At 30.8% G+C, this 17,724-nt stretch overlaps 26 non-coding genes across 26 annotated transcripts; all 26 read right to left on the reverse strand.

Moving 5' to 3' along the window:
* Nucleotides 1-21: 21 nt before the first annotated feature.
* Nucleotides 22-94, reverse strand: TRNAT-CGU (transfer RNA threonine (anticodon CGU)). Its single transcript has one exon. It is a non-coding gene; the product is annotated as a tRNA-Thr (tRNA).
* A 436-nt stretch (nucleotides 95-530) lies between these two features.
* Nucleotides 531-604, reverse strand: TRNAT-AGU (transfer RNA threonine (anticodon AGU)). The gene has a single exon. It is a non-coding gene; the product is annotated as a tRNA-Thr (tRNA).
* A 431-nt stretch (nucleotides 605-1,035) lies between these two features.
* On the reverse strand, nucleotides 1,036-1,108 carry TRNAT-CGU (transfer RNA threonine (anticodon CGU)). The gene has a single exon. It is a non-coding gene; the product is annotated as a tRNA-Thr (tRNA).
* A 437-nt stretch (nucleotides 1,109-1,545) lies between these two features.
* TRNAT-AGU (transfer RNA threonine (anticodon AGU)) lies at nucleotides 1,546-1,619 on the reverse strand. Its single transcript has one exon. It is a non-coding gene; the product is annotated as a tRNA-Thr (tRNA).
* Nucleotides 1,620-2,049: 430 nt separating this feature from the next.
* Nucleotides 2,050-2,122, reverse strand: TRNAT-CGU (transfer RNA threonine (anticodon CGU)). Its single transcript has one exon. It is a non-coding gene; the product is annotated as a tRNA-Thr (tRNA).
* Nucleotides 2,123-2,559: 437 nt separating this feature from the next.
* On the reverse strand, nucleotides 2,560-2,633 carry TRNAT-AGU (transfer RNA threonine (anticodon AGU)). Its single transcript has one exon. It is a non-coding gene; the product is annotated as a tRNA-Thr (tRNA).
* A 940-nt stretch (nucleotides 2,634-3,573) lies between these two features.
* On the reverse strand, nucleotides 3,574-3,647 carry TRNAT-AGU (transfer RNA threonine (anticodon AGU)). The gene has a single exon. It is a non-coding gene; the product is annotated as a tRNA-Thr (tRNA).
* Nucleotides 3,648-4,078: 431 nt separating this feature from the next.
* On the reverse strand, nucleotides 4,079-4,151 carry TRNAT-CGU (transfer RNA threonine (anticodon CGU)). The gene has a single exon. It is a non-coding gene; the product is annotated as a tRNA-Thr (tRNA).
* Nucleotides 4,152-4,586: 435 nt separating this feature from the next.
* On the reverse strand, nucleotides 4,587-4,660 carry TRNAT-AGU (transfer RNA threonine (anticodon AGU)). The gene has a single exon. It is a non-coding gene; the product is annotated as a tRNA-Thr (tRNA).
* Nucleotides 4,661-5,091: 431 nt separating this feature from the next.
* TRNAT-CGU (transfer RNA threonine (anticodon CGU)) lies at nucleotides 5,092-5,164 on the reverse strand. The gene has a single exon. It is a non-coding gene; the product is annotated as a tRNA-Thr (tRNA).
* Nucleotides 5,165-5,601: 437 nt separating this feature from the next.
* Nucleotides 5,602-5,675, reverse strand: TRNAT-AGU (transfer RNA threonine (anticodon AGU)). The gene has a single exon. It is a non-coding gene; the product is annotated as a tRNA-Thr (tRNA).
* Nucleotides 5,676-6,105: 430 nt separating this feature from the next.
* Nucleotides 6,106-6,178, reverse strand: TRNAT-CGU (transfer RNA threonine (anticodon CGU)). Its single transcript has one exon. It is a non-coding gene; the product is annotated as a tRNA-Thr (tRNA).
* Nucleotides 6,179-6,612: 434 nt separating this feature from the next.
* On the reverse strand, nucleotides 6,613-6,686 carry TRNAT-AGU (transfer RNA threonine (anticodon AGU)). The gene has a single exon. It is a non-coding gene; the product is annotated as a tRNA-Thr (tRNA).
* A 941-nt stretch (nucleotides 6,687-7,627) lies between these two features.
* Nucleotides 7,628-7,701, reverse strand: TRNAT-AGU (transfer RNA threonine (anticodon AGU)). Its single transcript has one exon. It is a non-coding gene; the product is annotated as a tRNA-Thr (tRNA).
* A 940-nt stretch (nucleotides 7,702-8,641) lies between these two features.
* Nucleotides 8,642-8,715, reverse strand: TRNAT-AGU (transfer RNA threonine (anticodon AGU)). The gene has a single exon. It is a non-coding gene; the product is annotated as a tRNA-Thr (tRNA).
* Nucleotides 8,716-9,145: 430 nt separating this feature from the next.
* On the reverse strand, nucleotides 9,146-9,218 carry TRNAT-UGU (transfer RNA threonine (anticodon UGU)). Its single transcript has one exon. It is a non-coding gene; the product is annotated as a tRNA-Thr (tRNA).
* Nucleotides 9,219-9,653: 435 nt separating this feature from the next.
* On the reverse strand, nucleotides 9,654-9,727 carry TRNAT-AGU (transfer RNA threonine (anticodon AGU)). The gene has a single exon. It is a non-coding gene; the product is annotated as a tRNA-Thr (tRNA).
* A 941-nt stretch (nucleotides 9,728-10,668) lies between these two features.
* TRNAT-AGU (transfer RNA threonine (anticodon AGU)) lies at nucleotides 10,669-10,742 on the reverse strand. The gene has a single exon. It is a non-coding gene; the product is annotated as a tRNA-Thr (tRNA).
* A 430-nt stretch (nucleotides 10,743-11,172) lies between these two features.
* On the reverse strand, nucleotides 11,173-11,245 carry TRNAT-UGU (transfer RNA threonine (anticodon UGU)). The gene has a single exon. It is a non-coding gene; the product is annotated as a tRNA-Thr (tRNA).
* Nucleotides 11,246-11,680: 435 nt separating this feature from the next.
* TRNAT-AGU (transfer RNA threonine (anticodon AGU)) lies at nucleotides 11,681-11,754 on the reverse strand. The gene has a single exon. It is a non-coding gene; the product is annotated as a tRNA-Thr (tRNA).
* A 2,965-nt stretch (nucleotides 11,755-14,719) lies between these two features.
* TRNAT-AGU (transfer RNA threonine (anticodon AGU)) lies at nucleotides 14,720-14,793 on the reverse strand. The gene has a single exon. It is a non-coding gene; the product is annotated as a tRNA-Thr (tRNA).
* Nucleotides 14,794-15,224: 431 nt separating this feature from the next.
* Nucleotides 15,225-15,297, reverse strand: TRNAT-CGU (transfer RNA threonine (anticodon CGU)). The gene has a single exon. It is a non-coding gene; the product is annotated as a tRNA-Thr (tRNA).
* Nucleotides 15,298-15,731: 434 nt separating this feature from the next.
* TRNAT-AGU (transfer RNA threonine (anticodon AGU)) lies at nucleotides 15,732-15,805 on the reverse strand. The gene has a single exon. It is a non-coding gene; the product is annotated as a tRNA-Thr (tRNA).
* Nucleotides 15,806-16,236: 431 nt separating this feature from the next.
* Nucleotides 16,237-16,309, reverse strand: TRNAT-CGU (transfer RNA threonine (anticodon CGU)). The gene has a single exon. It is a non-coding gene; the product is annotated as a tRNA-Thr (tRNA).
* A 437-nt stretch (nucleotides 16,310-16,746) lies between these two features.
* On the reverse strand, nucleotides 16,747-16,820 carry TRNAT-AGU (transfer RNA threonine (anticodon AGU)). The gene has a single exon. It is a non-coding gene; the product is annotated as a tRNA-Thr (tRNA).
* Nucleotides 16,821-17,251: 431 nt separating this feature from the next.
* On the reverse strand, nucleotides 17,252-17,324 carry TRNAT-CGU (transfer RNA threonine (anticodon CGU)). The gene has a single exon. It is a non-coding gene; the product is annotated as a tRNA-Thr (tRNA).
* Nucleotides 17,325-17,724: the final 400 nt, after the last annotated feature.

Here is a 17,724-nt window from a genome sequence, read left to right on the forward strand (position 1 = left end):
TAAAGCATGGAGAAAACAGTTAGGTGCTATTGAGATTTGAACTCAGGATTTCCTGTTTACGAGACAGGCGCTTTAACCACTAAGCCACAGCACCAACCTCAATAACAAAAAATACATAAATAATCTATTGTTGATGATGAAATTTTGTTTCCTGCTATAAATTCTTCTTTATATGTACTGTAATCTTAAACACAATAAGATACTCAATCACTAAACAAGTATTAATATGTTTCAATAAACAGGTACTCTTATAAAACCCAATGTTATTTCTTGAATACATTACATTTTTTTTTAATGAAGGCATTAATATAGCTCAAATCGAGGTAGTAATGTCATATACGTCTTTCTCATAGATATGTCTTTTTTTATTTTGCAATAACAGTATTCACTCTATAATCTTGAAAATACTTTGGCTTATATGAGGTTGAAGATGATCTGTTCAACAGTAAGATGAATCAGACGTTTATATTTTAATTTTATCAGAATAGTACCTAATGAAATTGATTTGTTATATAATAAAGAGAAAAGCAAGGCGCTGCTGAGAGTTGAACTCAGGATCTCCTGTTTACTAGACAGGCGCTCTAACCAGCTAAGCCACAGCACCCCCTTGAATCTTAACTTTGAAAGACTTTTCTTTATGGTGTTCAAGAGAATATTGCTTTTTCACTTTCATATTCTTTTATAAGTTCACAGACTTCTCTACTCAAACACTTTAGATGAAGACGCTTCACTTATTCAAAAACACCTCTCTAATTTGAAGTTTACCCTATTCATAGAATTTTAAAATATACCTTGCCGAAGAGTGGATTAGTTGAACTCAACAATAGAGTGATCATACGGCTCTATCTTGTTCTTTGTCATTTACTTTTCGATATTTCAGTCAATGCATTCCTATAAAAATCTTCACAATACCAAGTATTTTATTTCATTTTATGATAACTTATTCTAAAGTTCATAGAACCAGACGTTTAATTCTTAAAATGTATTCAATACTTGTTTGATGAAAAATATTCCTAAAGCATGGAGAAAACAGTTAGGTGCTACTGAGATTTGAACTCAGGATTTCCTGTTAACGAGACAGGCGCTTTAACCACTAAGCCACAGCACCAACGTCAATAGCAAAAAATACATAAATATTCTACTGCTGATGATGAAATTTTGTTCCCTGCTATAAATTCTTCTTTATATGTACTGTAATCTTAAACACAATAAGATACTCAATCACTAAACAAGTATTAATATGTTTTAATAAACAGGTACTCTTATAAAACCCAATGTTATTTCTTGAATACATTAAATTTTTTTTTTAATGAAGGCATTAATATAGCTCAAATCGAGGTAGTAATGTCATCTATGTCTTTCTCATAGATATGTCTTTTTTTATTTTGCAATAACAGTATTCACTCTATATTCTTGAAAATACTTAGGCTTTTATGAGGTTGAAGATGATCTGTTCAACAGTAAGATGAATCAGTCGTTTATATTTTAATTGTATCAGAATAGTACCTAATGAAATTGATTTTTTATATAATAAAGAGAAAAGCAAGGCGCTGCTGAGAGTTGAACTCAGGATCTCCTGTTTACTAGACAGGCGCTCTAACCAGCTAAGCCACAGCACCCCCTTGAGTCTTAACTTTGAAAGACTTTTCTTTATGGGTTCAAGAGAATATTGCTTTTTCACTTTCATATTCTTTTATAAGTTCACAGACTTCTCTACTCAAACACTTTAGATGAAGACGCTTCACTTATTCAAAAACACCTCTCTAATTTGAAGTTTACCCTATTCATAGAATTTTAAAATATACCTTGCCGAAGAGTGGATTAGTTGAACTCAACAATAGAGTGATCATACATCTCTATCTTGTTCTTTGTCATTTACTTTTCGATATTTCAGTCAATGCATTCCTATAAAAATCGTCACAATACCAAGTATTTTATTTCATTTTATGATAACTGATTCTAAAGTTCATAGAACCAGACGTTTAATTCTTAAAATGTATTCAATACTTGTTTGATGAAAAATATTCCTAAAGCATGGAGAAAACAGTTAGGTGCTACTGAGATTTGAACTCAGGATTTCCTGTTTACGAGACAGGCGCTTTAACCACTAAGCCACAACACCAACGTCAATAGCAAAAAATACATAAATAATCTACTGCTGATGATGAAATTTTGTTCCCTGCTATAAATTCTTCTTTATATGTACTGTAATCTTAAACACAATAAGATACTCAATCACTAAACAAGTGTTAATATGTTTTAATAAACAGGTACTCTTATAAAACCCAATGTTATTTCTTGAATACATTATAGTTTTTTTTTCATGAAGGCATTAATATAGCTCAAATAGAGGTAGTAATGTCATATACGTCTTTCTCATAGATATGTCATTTTTTATTTTGCAGCAACAGTATTCACTCTATAATCTTGAAAATACTTTGGTTTTTATGAGGTTTAAGATGATCTGTTCAACAGTAAGATGAATCAGAGTTTTATATTTTAATTGTATCAGAATAGGACCTAATGAAATTGATTTGTTATATAACAAAGAGAAAAGCAAGGCGCTGCTGAGAGTTGAACTCAGGATCTCCTGTTTACTAGACAGGCGCTTTAACCAGCTAAGCCACAGCACCCGCTTGAGTCTTTACTTTGAAAGACTTTTTTTTATGGTGTTCAAGAGAATATTGCTTTTTCACTTTCATATTCTTTTATAAGTTCACAGACTTCTCTACTCAAACACTTTAGATGAAGACGGTTCACTTATTCAAAAACACCTCTCTAATTTGAAGTTTACCCTATTCATAGAATTTTAAAATATACCTTGCCGAAGAGTGGATTAGTTGAACTCAACAATAGAGTGATCATACGTCTCTATCTTGTTCTTTGTCATTTACTTTTCGATATTTCAGTCAATGCATTCCTATAAAAATCTTCACAATACCAAGTATTTTATTTCATTTTATGATAACTTATTCTAAAGTTCATAGAACCAGACGTTTGATTCTTAAAATGTATTCAATACTTGTTTGATGAAAAATATTCCTAAAGCATGGAGAAAACAGTTAGGTGCTATTGAGATTTGAACACAGGATTTCCTGTTTACGAGACAGGCGCTTTAACCACTAAGCCACAGCACCAACCTCAATAACAAAAAATACATAAATAATCTATTGTTGATGATGAAATTTTGTTTCCTGCTATAAATTCTTCTTTATATGTACTGTAATCTTAAACACAATAAGATACTCAATCACTAAACAAGTATTAATATGTTTCAATAAACAGGTACTCTTATAAAACCCAATGTTATTTCTTGAATACATTACATTTTTTTTTAATGAAGGCATTAATATAGCTCAAATCGAGGTAGTAATGTCATATACGTCTTTCTCATAGATATGTCTTTTTTTATTTTGCAATAACAGTATTCACTCTATAATCTTGAAAATACTTTGGCTTATATGAGGTTGAAGATGATCTGTTCAACAGTAAGATGAATCAGACGTTTATATTTTAATTGTATCAGAATAGTACCTAATGAAATTGATTTGTTATATAATAAAGAGAAAAGCAAGGCGCTCCTGAGAGTTGAACTCAGGATCTCTTGTTTACTAGACAGGCGCTCTAACCAGCTAAGCCACAGCACCCCCTTGAGTCTTAACTTTGAAAGACTTTTCTTTATGGTGTTCAAGAGAATATTGCTTTTTCACTTTCATATTCTTTTATAAGTTCACAGACTTCTCTACTCAAACACTTTAGATGAAGACGCTTCACTTATTCAAAAACACCTCTCTAATTTGAAGTTTACCCTATTCATAGAATTTTAAAATATACCTTGCCGAAGAGTGGATTAGTTGAACTCAACAATAGAGTGATCATACGGCTCTATCTTGTTCTTTGTCATTTACTTTTCGATATTTCAGTCAATGCATTCCTATAAAAATCTTCACAATACCAAGTATTTTATTTCATTTTATGATAACTTATTCTAAAGTTCATAGAACCAGACGTTTAATTCTTAAAATGTATTCAATACTTGTTTGATGAAAAATATTCCTAAAGCATGGAGAAAACAGTTAGGTACTACTGAGATTGGAACTCAGGATTTCCTGTTTACGAGACAGGCGCTTTAACCACTAAGCCACAGCACCAAAGTCAATAGCAAAAAATACATAAAAAATCTACTGCTGATGATGAAATTTTGTTCCCTGCTATAAATTCTTCTTTATATGTACTGTAATCTTAAACACAATAAGATACTCAATCACTAAACAAGTATTATTATGTTTTAATAAACAGGTACTCTTATAAAACCCAATGTTATTTCTTGAATACATTATATTTTTTTTTTCATGAAGGCATTAATATAGCTCAAATAGAGGTAGTAATATCATATACGTCTTTCTCATAGATGTCTTTTTTTATTTTGCAACAACAGTATTCACTCTATAATCTTGAAAATACTTTGGTTTTTATGAGGTTTAGGATGATCTGTTCAACAGTAAGATGAATCAGACTTTTATATTTTAATTGTATCAGAATAGGACCTAATGAAATTGATTTGTTATACAACAAAGAAAAAAGCAAGGCGCTGCTGAGAGTTGAACTCAGGATCTCCTGTTTACTAGACAGGCGCTTTAACCAGCTGAGCCACAGCACCCCCTTGAGTCATTACTTTGAAAGACTTTTCTTTATGGTGTTCAAGAGAATATTGCTTTTTCACTTTCATATTCTTTTATAAGTTCACAGACTTCTCTACTCAAACACTTTAGATTAAGACGCTTCACTTATTCAAAAACACCTCTCTAATTTGAAGTTTACCCTATTCATAGAATTTTAAAATATACCTTGTCGAAGAGTGGATTAGTTGAACTCAACAATAGAGTGATCATACGTCTCTATCTTGTTCTTTGTCATTTACTTTTCGATATTTCAGTCAATGCATTCCTATAAAAATCTTCACAATACCAAGTATTTTATTTCATTTTATGATAACTTATTCTAAAGTTCATAGAACCAGACGTTTGATTCTTAAAATGTATTCAATACTTGTTTGATGAAAAATATTCCTAAAGCATGGAGAAAACAGTTAGGTGCTACTGAGATTTGAACTCAGGATTTCCTGTTTACGAGACAGGCGCTTTAACCACTAAGCCACAGCACCAACGTCAATAGCAAAAAATACACAAATAATCTACTGCTGATGATGAAATTTTGTTTCCTGCTATAAATTCTTCTTTATATGTACTGTAATCTTAAACACAATAAGATACTCAATCACTAAACAAGTATTAATATGTTTTAATAAACAGGTACTCTTATAAAACCCAATGTCATTTCTTGAATACATTATATTTTTTTTTTCATGAAGGCATTAATATAGCTCAAATCGAGGTAGTAATGTCATATACGTCTTTCTCATAGATATGTCTTTTTTTATTTTGCAACAACAGTATTCACTCTATAATCTTGAAAATACTTTGGTTTTTATGAGGTTTAAGATGATCTGTTCAACAGTAAGATGAATCAGACTTTTATATTTTAATTGTATCAGAATAGGACCTAAGGAAATTGATTTGTCATATAACAAAGAGAAATGCAAGGCGCTGCTGAGAGTTGAACTCAGGATCTCCTGTTTACTAGACAGGCGCTTTAACCAGCTAAGCCACAGCACCCCCTTGAGTCTATACTTTGAAAGACTTTTCTTTATGGTGTTCAAGAGAATATTGCTTTTTCACTTTCATATTCTTTTATAAGTTCACAGACTTCTCTACTCAAACACTTTAGATGAAGACGCTTCACTTATTCAAAAACACCCCTCTAATTTGAAGTTTACTCTATTCATAGAATTTTAAAATATACCTTGCCGAAGAGTGGATTAGTTGAACTCAACAATAGAGTGATCATACGTCTCTATCTTGTTCTTTGTCATTTACTTTTCGATATTTCAGTCATGCATTCCTATAAAAATCTTCACAATACCAAGTATTTTATTTCCTTTTATGATAACTTATTCTAAAGTTCATAGAACCAGACTTTTAATTCTTAAAATGTATTCAATACTTGTTTGATGAAAAATATTCCTAAAGCATGGAGAAAACAGTTAGGTGCTACTGAGATTTGAACTCAGGATTTCCTGTTTACGAGACAGGCGCTTTAACCACTAAGCCACAGCACCAACGTCAATAGCAAAAAATACATAAATAATCTACTGCTGATGATGAAATTGTGTTCCCTGCTATAAATTCTTCTTTATATGTACTGTAATCTTAAACACAATAAGATACTCAATCACTAAACAAGTATTAATATGTTTCAATAAACAGGTACTCTTATAAAACCCAATGTTATTTCTTGAACACATTACATTTTTTTTTTTAAGGCATTAATATAGCTCAAATCGAGGTAGTAATGTCATCTACGTCTTTCTCATAGATATGTCTTTTTTTATTTTGCAATAACAGTATTCACTCTATAATCTTAAAAATACTTTGGCTTTTATGAGGTTGAAGATGATCTCTTCAACAGTAAGATGAATCAGATGTTTATATTTTAATTGTATCAGAATAGTAACTAATGAAATTGATTTGTTATATAATAAAGAGAAAAGCAAGGCGCTGCTGAGAGTTGAACTCAGGATCTCCTGTTTACTAGACAGGCGCTCTAACCAGCTAAGCCACAGCACCCCCTTGAGTCTTAACTTTGAAATACTTTTCTTTATGGTGTTCAAGAGAATATTGCTTTTTCACTTTCATATTCTTTTATAAGTTCACAGACTTCTCTACTCAAACACTTTAGATGAAGAAGCTTCACTTATTCAAAAGCACCTCTCTAATTTGAAGTTTACCCTATTCATAGAATTTTGAAATATACCTTGCCGAAGAGTGGATTAGTTGAACTCAACAATAGAGTGATCATACGGCTCTATCTTGTTCTTTGTCATTTACTTTTCGATATTTCAGTCAATGCATTCCTCTAAACATCTTCACAATACCAAGTATTTTATTTCATTTTATGATAACTTATTCTAAAGTTCATAGAACCAGATGTTTGATTCTTAAAATGTATTCAATACTTGTTTGATGAAAAATATTCCTAAAGCATGGAGAAAACAGTTAGGTGTTATTGAGATTTGAACTCAGGATTTCCTGTTTACGAGACAGGCGCTTTAACCACTAAGCCACAGCACCAACCTCAATAACAAAAAATACATAAATAATCTATTGTTGATGATGAAATTTTGTTTCCTGCTATAAATTCTTCTTTATATGTACTGTAATCTTAAACACAATAAGATACTCAATCACTAAACAAGTATTAATATGTTTCAATAAACAGGTACTCTTATAAAACCCAATGTTATTTCTTGAATACATTACATTTTTTTTTTAATGAAGGCATTAATATAGCTCAAATCGAGGTAGTAATGTCATCTACGTCTTTCTCATAGATATGTCTTTTTTTATTTTGCAATAACAGTATTCACTCTATAATCTTGAAAATACTTTGGCTTTTATGAGGTTGAAGATGATCTGTTCAACAGTAAGATGAATCAGACGTTTATATTTTAATTGTATCAGAATAGTACCTAATGAAATTGATTTGTTATATAATAAAGAGAAAAGCAAGGCGCTGCTGAGAGTTGAACTCAGGATCTCCTGTTTACTAGACAGGCGCTCTAACCAGCTAAGCCACAGCACCCCCTTGAGTCTTAACTTTGAAAGACTTTTCTTTATGGTGTTCAAGAGAATATTGCTTTTTCACTTTCATATTCTTTTATAAGTTCACAGACTTCTCTACTCAAACACTTTAGATGAAGAAGCTTCACTTATTCAAAAGCACCTCTCTAATTTGAAGTTTACCCTATTCATAGAATTTTGAAATATACCTTGCCGAAGAGTGGATTAGTTGAACTCAACAATAGAGTGATCATACGGCTCTATCTTGTTCTTTGTCATTTACTTTTCGATATTTCAGTCAATGCATTCCTCTAAACATCTTCACAATACCAAGTATTTTATTTCATTTTATGATAACTTATTCTAAAGTTCATAGAACCAGATGTTTGATTCTTAAAATGTATTCAATACTTGTTTGATGAAAAATATTCCTAAAGCATGGAGAAAACAGTTAGGTGTTATTGAGATTTGAACTCAGGATTTCCTGTTTACGAGACAGGCGCTTTAACCACTAAGCCACAGCACCAACCTCAATAACAAAAAATACATAAATAATCTATTGTTGATGATGAAATTTTGTTTCCTGCTATAAATTCTTCTTTATATGTACTGTAATCTTAAACACAATAAGATACTCAATCACTAAACAAGTATTAATATGTTTCAATAAACAGGTACTCTTATAAAACCCAATGTTATTTCTTGAATACATTACATTTTTTTTTAATGAAGGCATTAATATAGCTCAAATCGAGGTAGTAATGTCATCTACGTCTTTCTCATAGATATGTCTTTTTTTATTTTGCAATAACAGTATTCACTCTATAATCTTGAAAATACTTTGGCTTTTATGAGGTTGAAGATGATCTGTTCAACAGTAAGATGAATCAGACGTTTATATTTTAATTGTATCAGAATAGTACCTAATGAAATTGATTTGTTATATAATAAAGAGAAAAGCAAGGCGCTGCTGAGAGTTGAACTCAGGATCTCCTGTTTACTAGACAGGCGCTTTAACCAGCTAAGCCACAGCACCCGCTTGAGTCTTTACTTTGAAAGACTTTTTTTATGGTGTTCAAGAGAATATTGCTTTTTCACTTTCATATTCTTTTATAAGTTCACAGACTTCTCTACTCAAACACTTTAGATGAAGACGGTTCACTTATTCAAAAACACCTCTCTAATTTGAAGTTTACCCTATTCATAGAATTTTAAAATATACCTTGCCGAAGAGTGGATTAGTTGAACTCAACAATAGAGTGATCATACGGCTCTATCTTGTTCTTTGTCATTTACTTTTCGATATTTCAGTCAATGCATTCCTATAAAAATCTTCACAATACCAAGTATTTTATTTCATTTTATGATAACTTATTCTAAAGTTCATAGAACCAGACGTTTAATTCTTAAAATGTATTCAATACTTGTTTGATGAAAAATATTCCTAAAGCATGGAGAAAACAGTTAGGTGCTACTGAGATTTGAACTCAGGATTTCCTGTTTACAAGACAGGCGCTTTAATCACTAAGCCACAGCACCAACTTCAATAGCAAAAAATACATAAATAATCTACTGCTGATGATGAAATTTTGTTCCCTGCTATAAATTCTTCTTTATATGTACTGTAATCTTAAACACAATAAGATACTCCATCACTAAACAAGTATTAATATGTTTTAATAAACAGGTACTCTTATAAAACCCAATGTTATTTCTTGAATACATTATATTTTTTTTCATGAAGGCATTAATATAGCTCAAATCGAGGTAGTAATGTCATATACGTCTTTCTCATAGATATGTCTTTTTTTATTTTGCAACAACAGTATTCACTCTATAATCTTGAAAATACTTTGGTTTTTATGAGGTTTAAGATGATCTGTTCAACAGTAAGATGAATCAGACTTTTATATTTTAATTGTATCAGAATAGGACCTAATGAAATTGATTTGTTATATAACAAAGAGAAAAGCAAGGCGCTGCAGAGAGTTGAACTCAGGATCTCCTGTTTACTAGACAGGCGCTTTAACCAGCTAAGCCACAGCACCCCCTTGAGTCTTTACTTTGAAAGACTTTTCTTTAATGTGTTCAAGAGAATATTGCTTTTTCACTTTCATATTCTTTTATAAGTTCACAGACTTCTCTACTCAAACACTTTAGATGAAGACGCTTCACTTATTCAAAAACACCTCTCTAATTTGAAGTTTACCATATTCATAGAATTTTAAAATATACCTTGCCGAAGAGTGGATTAGTTGAACTCAACAATAGAGTGATCATACGTCTCTATCTTGTTCTTTGTCAATTACTTTTCGATATTTCAGTCAATGCATTCCTATAAAAATCTTCACAATACCAAGTATTTTATTTCATTTTATGATAACTTATTCTAAAGTTCATAGAACCAGACGTTTAATTCTTAAAATGTATTCAATACTTGTTTGATGAAAAATATTCCTAAAGCATGGAGAAAACAGTTAGGTGCCACTGAGATTTGAACTCAAGATTTCCTGTTTACGAGACAGGCGCTTTAACAACTAAGCCACAGCACCAACCTCAATAGCAAAAAATACACAAATAATCTACTGCTGATGAAGAAATTTAGTTTCCTGCTATAAATTCTTCTTTATATGTACTGTAATCTTAAACACAATAAGATACTCAATCACTAAACAAGTATTAATATGTTTTAATAAACAGGTACTCTTATAAAACCCAATGTTATTTCTTGAATACATTACATTTTTTTTTTAATGAAGGCATTAATATAGCTCAAATCGAGGTAGTAATGTCATCTACGTCTTTCTCATAGATATGTCTTTTTTTATTTTGCAATAACAGTATTCACTCTATAATCTTGAAAATACTTTGGCTTTTATGAGGTTGAAGATGATCTGTTCAACAGTAAGATGAATCAGACGTTCATATTTTAATTGTATCAGAATAGTACCTAATGAAATTGATTTGTTATATAATAAAGAGAAAAGCAAGGCGCTGCTGAGAGTTGAACTCAGGATCTCCTGTTTACTAGACAGGCGCTTTAACCAGCTAAGCCACAGCACCCGCTTGAGTCTTTACTTTGAAAGACTTTTTTTATGGTGTTCAAGAGAATATTGCTTTTTCACTTTCATATTCTTTTATAAGTTCACAGACTTCTCTACTCAAACACTTTAGATGAAGACGGTTCACTTATTCAAAAACACCTCTCTAATTTGAAGTTTACCCTATTCATAGAATTTTAAAATATACCTTGCCGAAGAGTGGATTAGTTGAACTCAACAATAGAGTGATCATACGGCTCTATCTTGTTCTTTGTCATTTACTTTTCGATATTTCAGTCAATGCATTCCTATAAAAATCTTCACAATACCAAGTATTTTATTTCATTTTATGATAACTTATTCTAAAGTTCATAGAACCAGACGTTTAATTCTTAAAATGTATTCAATACTTGTTTGATGAAAAATATTCCTAAAGCATGGAGAAAACAGTTAGGTGCTACTGAGATTTGAACTCAGGATTTCCTGTTTACAAGACAGGCGCTTTAATCACTAAGCCACAGCACCAACTTCAATAGCAAAAAATACATAAATAATCTACTGCTGATGATGAAATTTTGTTCCCTGCTATAAATTCTTCTTTATATGTACTGTAATCTTAAACACAATAAGATACTCCATCACTAAACAAGTATTAATATGTTTTAATAAACAGGTACTCTTATAAAACCCAATGTTATTTCTTGAATAAATTATATTTTTTTTCATGAAGGCATTAATATAGCTCAAATCGAGGTAGTAATGTCATATACGTCTTTCTCATAGATATGTCTTTTTTTATTTTGCAACAACAGTATTCACTCTATAATCTTGAAAATACTTTGGTTTTTATGAGGTTTAAGATGATCTGTTCAACAGTAAGATGAATCAGACTTTTATATTTTAATTGTATCAGAATAGGACCTAATGAAATTGATTTGTTATATAACAAAGAGAAAAGCAAGGCGCTGCAGAGAGTTGAACTCAGGATCTCCTGTTTACTAGACAGGCGCTTTAACCAGCTAAGCCACAGCACCCCCTTGAGTCTTTACTTTGAAAGACTTTTCTTTAATGTGTTCAAGAGAATATTGCTTTTTCACTTTCATATTCTTTTATAAGTTCACAGACTTCTCTACTCAAACACTTTAGATGAAGACGCTTCACTTATTCAAAAACACCTCTCTAATTTGAAGTTTACCATATTCATAGAATTTTAAAATATACCTTGCCGAAGAGTGGATTAGTTGAACTCAACAATAGAGTGATCATACGTCTCTATCTTGTTCTTTGTCAATTACTTTTCGATATTTCAGTCAATGCATTCCTATAAAAATCTTCACAATACCAAGTATTTTATTTCATTTTATGATAACTTATTCTAAAGTTCATAGAACCAGACGTTTAATTCTTAAAATGTATTCAATACTTGTTTGATGAAAAATATTCCTAAAGCATGGAGAAAACAGTTAGGTGCCACTGAGATTTGAACTCAAGATTTCCTGTTTACGAGACAGGCGCTTTAACAACTAAGCCACAGCACCAACATCAATAGCAAAAAATACATAAATAATCTACTGCTGATGATGAAATTTTGTTCCCTGCTATAAATTCTTCTTTATATGTACTGTAATCTTAAACACAATAAGATACTCAATCACTAAACAAGTATTAATATGTTTTAATAAACAGGTACTCTTATAAAACCCAATGTTATTTCTTTAATACATTATTTTTTTTTAATGAAGGCATTAATATAGCTCAAATAGAGGTAGTAATGTCATATACGTCTTTCTCATAGATATGTCTTTTTTTATTTTGCAATAACAGTATTCACTCTATAATCTTGAAAATACTTTGGCTTTTATGAGGTTGAAGATGATCTGTTCAACAGTAAGATGAATCAGACGTTCATATTTTAATTGTATCAGAATAGTACCTAATGAAATTGATTTGTTATATAATAAAGAGAAAAGCAAGGCGCTGCTGAGAGTTGAACTCAGGATCTCCTGTTTACTTGACAGGCGCTCTAACCAGCTAAGCCACAGCAACCCCTTGAGTCTTAACTTTGAAAGACTTTTCTTTATGGTGTTCAAGAGAATATTGCTTTTTCACTTTCATATTCTTTTATAAGTTCACAGACCTCTCTACTCAAACACTTTAGATGAAGACGCTTCACTTATTCAAAAACACCTCTCTAATTTGAAGTTTACCCTATTCATAGAATTTTAAAATATACCTTGCCGAAGAGTGGATTAGTTGAACTCAACAATAGAGTGATCATACGGCTCTATCTTGTTCTTTGTCATTTACTTTTCGATATTTCAGTCAATGCATTCCTATAAAAATCTTCACAATACCAAGTATTTTATTTCATTTTATGATAACTTATTCTAAAGTTCATAGAACCAGACGTTTAATTCTTAAAATGTATTCAATACTTGTTTGATGAAAAATATTCCTAAAGCATGGAGAAAACAGTTAGGTGCTACTGAGATTTGAACTCAGGATTTCCTGTTTACAAGACAGGCGATTTAATCACTAAGCCACAGCACCAACTTCAATAGCAAAAAATACATAAATAATCTACTGCTGATGATGAAATTTTGTTCCCTGCTATAAATTCTTCTTTATATGTACTGTAATCTTAAACACAATAAGATACTCAATCACTAAACAAGTATTAATATGTTTTAATAAACAGGTACTCTTATAACACCCAATGTTATTTCTTGAATACATTATATTTTTTTTCATGAAGGCATTAATATAGCTCAAATCGAGGTAGTAATGTCATATACGTCTTTCTCATAGATATGTCTTTTTTTATTTTGCAACAACAGTATTCACTCTATAATCTTGAAAATACTTTGGTTTTTATGAGGTTTAAGATGATCTGTTCAACAGTAAGATGAATCAGACTTCTATATTTTAATTGTATCAGAATAGGACCTAATGAAATTGATTTGTTATATAACAAAGAGAAAAGCAAGGCGCTGCATAGAGTTGAACTCAGGATCTCCTGTTTACTAGACAGGCGCTTTAACCAGCTAAGCCACAGCACCCCTTTGAGTCTTTACTTTGAAAGACTTTTCTTTATGGTGTTCAAGAGAATATTGCTTTTTCACTTTCATATTCTTTTATAAGTTCACAGACTTCTCTACTCAAACACTTTACATGAAGACGCTTCACTTATTCAAAAACACCTCTCTAATTTGAAGTTTACCATATTCATAGAATTTTAAAATATACCTTGCCGAAGAGTGGATTAGTTGAACTCAACAATAGAGTGATCATACGTCTCTATCTTGTTCTTTGTCAATTACTTTTCGATATTTCAGTCAATGCATTCCTATAAAAATCTTCACAATACCAAGTATTTTATTTCATTTTATGATAACTTATTCTAAAGTTCATAGAACCAGACGTTTAATTCTTAAAATTTATTGAATACTTGTTTGATGAAAAATATTCCTAAAGCATGGAGAAAACAGTTAGGTGCCACTGAGATTTGAACTCAAGATTTCCTGTTTACGAGACAGGCGCTTTAACAACTAAGCCACAGCACCAACCTCAATAGCAAAAAATACACAAATAATCTACTGCTGATGAAGAAATTTAGTGTCCTGCTATAAATTCTTCTTTATATGTACTGTAATCTTAAACACAATAAGATACTCAATCACTAAACAAGTATTAATATGTTTTAATAAACAGGTACTCTTATAAATCCCAATGTTATTTCTTGAATACATTATATTTTTTTTTTATGAAGGCATTAATATAGCTCAAATCGAGGTAGTAATGTCATATACGTCTTTCTCATAGATATGTCTTTTTTTATTTTGCAACAACAGTATTCACTCTATAATCTTGAAAATACTTTGGTTTTTATGAGGTTTAAGATGATCTGTTCAACAGTGAGATGAATCAGACTTTTATATTTTAATTGTATCAGAATAGGACCTAATGAAATTGATTTGTTATATAACAAAGAGAAAAGCAAGGCGCTGCTGAGAGTTGAACTCAGGATCTCCTGTTTACTAGACAGGCGCTTTAACCAGCTAAGCCACAGCACCCCCTTTAGTCTTTACTTTGAAAGACTTTTCTTTATGGTGTTCAAGAGAATATTGCTTTTTCACTTTCATATTCTTTTATAAGTTCACAGACTTCTCTACTCAAACACTTTAGATGAAGACGCTTCACTTATTCAAAAACACCTCTCTAATTTGAAGTTTACCCTATTCATAGATTTTTAAAATATACCTTGCCGAAGAGTGGATTAGTTGAACTCAACAATAGAGTGATCATACGTCTCTATCTTGTTCTTTGTCATTTACTTTTCGATATTTCAGTCAATGCATTCCTATAAAAATCTTCACAATACCAAGTATTTTATTTCATTTTATGATAACTTATTCTAAAGTTCATAGAACCAGACGTTTAATTCTTAAAATGTATTCAATACTTGTTTGATGAAAAATATTCCTAAAGCATGGAGAAAACAGTTAGGTGCTACTGAGATTTGAACTCAGGATTTCCTGTTTACGAGACAGGCGCTTTAACCACTAAGCCACAGCACCAACATCAATAGCAAAAAATACATAAATAATCTACTGCTGATGATGAAATTTTGTTCCCTGCTATAAATTCTTCTTTATATGTACTGTAATCTTAAACACAATAAGATACTCAATCACTAAACAAGTATTAATATGTTTTAATAAACAGGTACTCTTATAAAACCCAATGTTATTTCTTTAATACATTATTTTTTTTTCATGAAGGCATTAATATAGCTCAAATAGAGGTAGTAATGTCATATACGTCTTTCTCATAGATATGTCTTTTTTTATTTTGCAACAACAGTATTCACTCTATAATCTTGAAAATACTTTGGTTTTTATGAGGTTTAAGATGATCTGTTCAACAGTAAGATGAATCAGACTTTTATATTTTAATTGTATCAGAATATGACCTAATGAAATTGATTTGTTATATAACAAAGAGAAAAGCAAGGCGCTGCTGAGAGTTGAACTCAGGATCTCCTGTTTACTAGACAGGCGCTTTAACCAGCTAAGCCACAGCACCCCCTTGAGTCTTTACTTTGAAAGACTTTTCTTTATGGTGTTCAAGAGAATATTGCTTTTTCACTTTCATATTCTTTTATAAGTTCACAGACTTCTCTACTCAAACACTTTAGATGAAGACGCTTCACTTATTCAAAAACACCTCTCTAATTTGAAGTTTACCCTATTCATAGAATTTTAAAATATACCTTGCCGAAGAGTGGATTAGTTGAACTCAACAATAGAGTGATCATACGGCTCTATCTTGTTCTTTGTCATTTACTTTTCGATATTTCAGTCAATGCATTCCTATAAAAATCTTCACAATACCAAGTATTTTATTTCATTTCATGATAAATTATTCTAAAGTTCATAGAACCAGACGTTTAATTCTTAAAATGTATTCAATACTTGTTTGATGAAAAATATTCCTAAAGCATGGAGAAAACAGTTAGGTGCTACTGAGATTTGAACTCAGGATTTCCTGTTTACGAGACAGGCGCTTTAACCACTAAGCCACAGCACCAACGTCAATAGCAAAAAATACATAAATAATCTACTGCTGATGATGAAATTTTGTTCCCTGCTATAAATTCTTCTTTATATGTACTGTAATCTTAAACACAATAAGATACTCAATCACTAAACAAGTATTAATATGTTTTAATAAACAGGCACTCTTATAAAACCCAATGTTATTTCTTGAATACATTATATTTTTTTTTTCATGAAGGCATTACTATAGCTCAAATCGAGGTAGTAATGTCATATACGTCTTTCTCATAGATATGTCTTTTTTTATTTTGCAACAACAGTATTCCCTCTATAATCTTGAAAATACTTTGGTTTTTATGAGGTTTAAGATGATCTGTTCAACAGTAAGATGAATCAGACTTTTATATTTTAATTGTATCAGAATAGGACCTAATGAAATTGATTTGTTATATAACAAAGAGAAAAGCAAGGCGCTGCTGAGAGTTGAACTCAGGATCTCCTGTTTACTAGACAGGCGCTTTAACCAGCTAAGCCACAGCACCCCCTTGAGTCTTTACTTTGAAAGACTTTTCTTTATGGTGTTCAAGAGAATATTGCTTTTTCACTTTCATATTCTTTTATAAGTTCACAGACTTCTCTACTCAAACACTTTAGATGAAGACGCTTCACTTATTCAAAAACACCTTTCTAATTTGAAGTTTACCCTATTCATAGAATTTTAAAATATACCTTGCCGAAGAGTGGATTAGTTGAACTCAACAATAGAGTGATCATACGTCTCTATCTTGTTCTTTGTCATTTACTTTTCGATATTTCAGTCAATGCATTCCTATAAAAATCTTCACAATACCAAGTATTTTATTTCATTTTATGATAACTTATTCTAAAGTTCATAGAACTAGACGTTTAATTCTTAAAATGTATTCAATACTTGTTCGATGAAAAATATTCCTAAAGCATGGAGAAAACAGTTAGGTGCTACTGAGATTTGAACTCAGGATTTCCTGTTTACGAGACAGGCGCTTTAACCACTAAGCCACAGCACCAACCTCAATAACAAAAAATACATAAATAATCTATTGTTGATGATGAAATTTTGTTTCCTGCTATAAATTCTTCTTTATATGTACTGTAATCTTAAACACAATAAGATACTCAATCACTAAACAAGTATTAATATGTGTCAATAAACAGGTACTCTTATAAAACCCAATGTTATTTCTTGAATACATTAAATTTTTTGTTTTTCATGAAGGCATTAATATAGCTCAAATCGAGGTAGTAATGTCATATACGTCTTTCTCATAGATATGTCTTTTTTTATTTTGCAACAATAGTATTTACTCTATAATCTTGAAAATACTTTGGTTTTTATGAGGTTTAAGATGATCTGTTCAACAGTAAGATGAATCAGACTTTTATATTTTAATTGTATCAGAATAGGAC

Source organism: Lissotriton helveticus, chromosome 12 (genome assembly GCF_964261635.1).
Source record: "Lissotriton helveticus chromosome 12, aLisHel1.1, whole genome shotgun sequence".
Classification (NCBI taxonomy): domain Eukaryota; kingdom Metazoa; phylum Chordata; class Amphibia; order Caudata; family Salamandridae; genus Lissotriton; species Lissotriton helveticus.